The sequence below is a fragment of the Argiope bruennichi genome, chromosome 11 (assembly GCF_947563725.1).
Source record: "Argiope bruennichi chromosome 11, qqArgBrue1.1, whole genome shotgun sequence".
Classification (NCBI taxonomy): domain Eukaryota; kingdom Metazoa; phylum Arthropoda; class Arachnida; order Araneae; family Araneidae; genus Argiope; species Argiope bruennichi.
In genome coordinates, this window is record NC_079161.1 from 23,988,536 (window position 1) to 23,993,773 (window position 5,238).

General features: G+C 29.8%; 2 non-coding genes across 2 annotated transcripts; one reads left to right on the forward strand and one right to left on the reverse strand.

Annotated features, from left to right (window-relative positions):
• The first annotated feature begins 331 nt into the window (after window positions 1–331).
• On the forward strand, window positions 332–404 carry Trnar-acg (transfer RNA arginine (anticodon ACG)). The gene has a single exon. It is a non-coding gene; the product is annotated as a tRNA-Arg (tRNA).
• A 4,335-nt stretch (window positions 405–4,739) lies between these two features.
• Window positions 4,740–4,812, reverse strand: Trnar-acg (transfer RNA arginine (anticodon ACG)). Its single transcript has one exon. It is a non-coding gene; the product is annotated as a tRNA-Arg (tRNA).
• Between the last annotated feature and the right edge of the window lie 426 nt (window positions 4,813–5,238).

The following is a 5,238-nucleotide window of genomic DNA, read 5'->3' on the forward strand; positions in this document are numbered from 1 at the left end:
CCGTAACTTCATTTAGAATCGCGCTTAAAATGCGTAAATTAACAATTTCCAGTTTTTGTTTGTTTGATTGTTACGTTTCTATTTTAGAATTTTTTTAAATTAATATTTTCTGTCTTTTTATTTTCTTTTTGAATCATGACATTATGCATTTATTTGAAACTTGTGGAATGTTTCTATGATAAAAAAAAAAGTAAACGTTTCCTCTAACTTTTATATACGTTTACATTATATTTAATGTACATGCATATATATATAACCCGCCTCTTACAAATTGTTAAACATCGTGCGTTTTGACAATTGTAAGACGTGCGAAATCCTATTACATATGCGTGGGCCAGTGGCGCAACGGATAACGCGCCTGACTACGGATCAGGAGATTCCAGGTTCGAATCCTGGCTGGCTCGAAATGACTCCTTTTGTAAACATAAAAGTTTTGCTTGATTATGTATTCCAATTCTGAAATCTTAAAAATGATTCTATGAATTCACTTTTCTTAATTATCTGAAATCTTGAATTCATTAATTTTATTTATTGGTGCTCGAAATGAAAGATTCACAAACTTTTGGGGTTGAAGTGACGAGTCGGTCCACACTACTATTTAAAAAATAATTCTAGAATTTTTTTTTAAAAAGTCATTATCTAAAAAAGTAGAATTTAAAATATTACTATTATTCGATATGAAATTGTAAGCATCGCCAGAGTTAAATCATTAAATAAACTAATTGTATAACTGCAAGAGGTTCCGTATCTTTGATATGAAATGAGGCTAGATTTTTTCTTCTTTTATACGTATGTGTGTTATTTCACATGCCGTTTAATTTGTACTGTGATTTGAATAACTAGAAGCGTATATTCGAATTTACAATTAAATTAAAATCAAGTGTCGTCTATATTTCAGAACAAGATTCTTAGTATTTCTTTTATGTTTCAAAATTCACTTACGATCATTGAAGTTGGTACTTTTTTTGTATATATATATGTTACCGTTAAAGTATATAATGCAGTTATTTCATAAAATACCTAGTTATTCCATGAAATAACTGATCGTGTCCGTTAAAGTGTGTAATATGTTATTCATTTGATACTTTAACTAGTTATTCTATGAAATAACTAGGTATTCTATAAATTAACTCATGAGAGACAGTTAAAGTGTAAAATAAACAATTGATCTCAAATGAAATTAAACTAATGATGGACAATTAAAATGAAAAAGAAGCCATTTATCTCATTTATGCAGCGTATAAATGGTATTTATGGAAACGTACCATAAAATCATTTGTTACAACAAGGATTACTAAAATGACACTTGGAATGACAAAGAACATTATTTCTAAAACAAAAACATTTTTTTGTTGACACACTGGGTTTTACACGAACATTTTTTAAATCCCTGACCAGTACCTAAACTTTGAGTTGTAGCAACCGACCGGAGCGATATTTCTACATCTGGTACTTCTTCGATTTCAATTAATTTTTGTTCGCAGACACTGAACTGGGATCGGGAATATAATTGTTTTATGCGGCCGTTTCTTGTGCCCAATTGGAAAAATCCTTCTTCGGTTATTTTTACGATGAGAGCTAAAATAGATTTGGCATCACCTTTCCCTCTGTCAACTTCAGGCACTGGGATACGGACGGTAAACCCCCCAGAGGCTTCAGAATAAGATTTATCCGACTTAATTTCATCTTTTTCGCTTGAATTTCTAAATATTTTTTAGTCTTTTCTCTTTCTCTTTGAGCATTAAGTTCATTAAAACACAATTTGCAGATTTTCTGCTCAATTTCATCTTCTGAAACATAATTTTCCGAACATGATATATGGACAGGCTCCATACATTTGAAGCAAACTATATCTTCACTGCATTCTTTTAAACAGACAAGACATACTTTCGTAATGGAATTATTTAATACTGTTTGTCGTGCGAGATATATGATATAGATTATTTTACACTTTAACGGGTTGCAGATCGTTATTCTATGAAATAACTAGTTAAACCATGAAATACAAGAGAGTTTTACACTTTAACGGACACGATCAGTTATTTCATGGAATAACTAGGCATTTTATGAAATAACTGCATTATATACTTTAATGGTAACATACATATAATATGGAACTACGCTGAAAATACCACAAGAATAAAGAAGGGAAAAAAAATCGAGGCCTCAATTCGGTTTCAAAATTGCGGGCTCTCTTGCTTTTATCTATTTACCCTGTTTAATTATTTAATTATGGTGATATTTATAATATTTCATCTAATATTCAATGAACTACGTTTAATAAATACGTACATTTATAACCTTTAAAAATCTTTTATCGTTAAAAATTCACACTATACCAAGTCTTGCAAGACTTACAAAACTTGCCAAGAACGTTGCCATTAGGGATTGCAATACCGGTATACCGGGATACCGAATACCGGTATTTTGAGCTATTTGTACGATTTTGTAATACCGGTATTCACAAGTTTAAATACCGGTTTTTCGGTATTTACTAGAAATTTTTAAAATTGTCTCCACTATACGTTCAGGTATCGCGAACATAGCAAAATAGTATACGCTTCTGCTTTTATATCTCCCTAATGGACGAAATTAATGGCTTAATTAATTGCTGAAATCTAAATTAGCGAAACATGGATTATCCCTGAAAGAAAATATTTTATCCATAACGACTGATGGAGCAACAGTTATGAACAAAGTTAGAAAGTTGATGGGTGCAAATCAGCAATTGTGTTATGCTGATGGAATTCAATTAGGAGTAATAGATATCAAAAAATAAAGAACAGAAGAATCCAAATACTGTGGATATAGAAACTTCGGATTCCAACTTTGAAGAGAGTAAGAGTGAGAGTGAGTGATATTGACAATGAAAATAATGACAATCTCATTGCTGAAGAAGATATTTCTAATGAATATTTCTAATGAAATATTAACCAATCACGAATTGCTTCCTATAGTTTATAAAGTTCAAAAAATTGTTAAGATATTTAAACGTTCCCCTATAAAAAATGACATATTACTAAAATATATGCTAACTGAAAATAAAACAGAATGTATGTTAATATTAGATTCTAAAACACGTTGAAACAGTTTACTCCCAATGATGGAACGATTTTTGAAACTGAGAAATCCAATTCAAAAAGCAATAATCGACTTCAACTCGTAAATTAATTTTTCAGATAGTCAATTCGACTCAATAACCAGAACTGCATCAGCTCTACTTCCAATAAAACTGACTGTTGAGGCATTATGTCAGAGAGATTCTAATTTATTAACAGCTAATGCAACAATAAATTTCATGTTGCAATCACTGAAAGAACAGCACACATCACTAGCTGAAGAATTATATATTACATTGAAAAATCACACAGTTGAAAGGCCTACCGAAATAGAAAATGTCTTATGGTATTTACTTAATTATAATGATTTTAAAAATGAAAAAGAAGAAAAGAAAATAACCAATTCAAATCTGATTAAGTTTATAGTAAATTTTCTTAAATGTTTTTACCCACAAACCTATACACATTCAGAAGAATACGGTTCACTTATCGAAGATTATGATGATATCAATGTCGTTAGTGAAAATGAATTGTCTCTTGAAACAAAAATTAGAATTAGCGATAAATAAAAAAATTTCAATGAACAAAAATACAATACAGAAATCAGCTATATCAAAATCCACCCGACGAGAAATCGATTTAGTTGAAGATAAGGGATATATAGATAAATACTTGGAAAAAGTATATCGCTCATTCCTAACAGTACCACCAACTAGCGTAGATGCCGAAAGAGCGTTTTTGACAGCTGGTCATTTTTTCACAAAATTACTTTTCAGGCTTAATGATAGTACAATTGATGCATTATGTTTTTTATTATCAAATTTCAAAAAATTTTAATAGTACCACAGACTAAATAGTGATATTTACACTTTTTTATGATTTAAATAAATAAGATGTTCCTTTACTTTTTTGTGACTCTTTATATACTCTTATATTTTATGTTACAAATTATTTTTTGTAACATTTACACTCTCTAATGAAACTGGCAAATAAAACAAAGAAACACCTGAGTTTTCTTTATTTTTCTAAAATTTCTAATACCGGTATTAAAACCGGTATCCCGGTATTAAGATCTGAAAAATACCGAATACCGGTATTGAAATTTTGGTCCGGTATTGCAATCCCTAGTTGCCATACTTCTCCATAAAGTGTTAACATCAACATCCTATATACTTGTGAGTCAGTAATCACTGTTAAGTTCTAATTTTATGAAACGTAAATTCGGTAAATAAATATAACATTCGGTAAAACATAAATTCGGTGAAACGTACATTTTTATCATCTCAGTTTGTAATCGTGACTTAAATTAAAAAATTCTGACACAGAATTTTATTTAGGAAATACCAGTTTATAGTCCAAGTAGATTAACGGTAATGAAAAAAAAAAAAAAATTGCCCGAATGTTTTTGCATTTGTGATCGATATAATTGTTTATTACTGCATTATTTCGAACTTTGCTTTTTTTTTTTTTTTAAATAAATAATGTTTATGGTTCTAGATTTATTTTTATGCTATTGTGTGGATTGACTTGTCTTCTCAATCACAAATATTTGTTACTAACAATTAAAATTTTGAAATTCAAGTTTTCAGATAATTAAGAAGGGGAATTCATCGAAATATTTCATAATTTTTATGTCATAACTGCGCAAACTGTAATTCATTGTAAAAAGAATATGGCGTCCGAGCCAGCCAGGATTCGAACCTGGAATCTCCTGATCCGTAGTCAGGCGCGTTATCCGTTGCGCCACTGGCCCACGCATATGTAAAACGATTTTGTGTTTGGATAGAAGTACAATGTCTTAAACCTGTCAAAAGGGAAATTTTAAGACGAGTAAAAGATCGTTTCTCCATTTTCATTCAAAAAGATTTTGTATCCACTCTAAAATAAAACTCTGATAATAATGATTTAATAATTAATTGAAAAATAAAAATGTTAAGATCATTATTTAAGAAATTTAGCTGAAATGTCTGATGGCAATCTAATTCCTTGAAACATTTTTTTGCTAATAAATGTAATAAAATGCAAAAGACCAAAGGATTGAGGATTACATTTTTTTTAAAACCCCAAAGTCCATTTAACTTACTTAAAAGGTTTAAAAATCGGCACAAATCCTTAGAAAATGGAAAGTGTGCAGATACATACATTACGTCCATTTTAGGCGGAAGATAATATAGGTAAA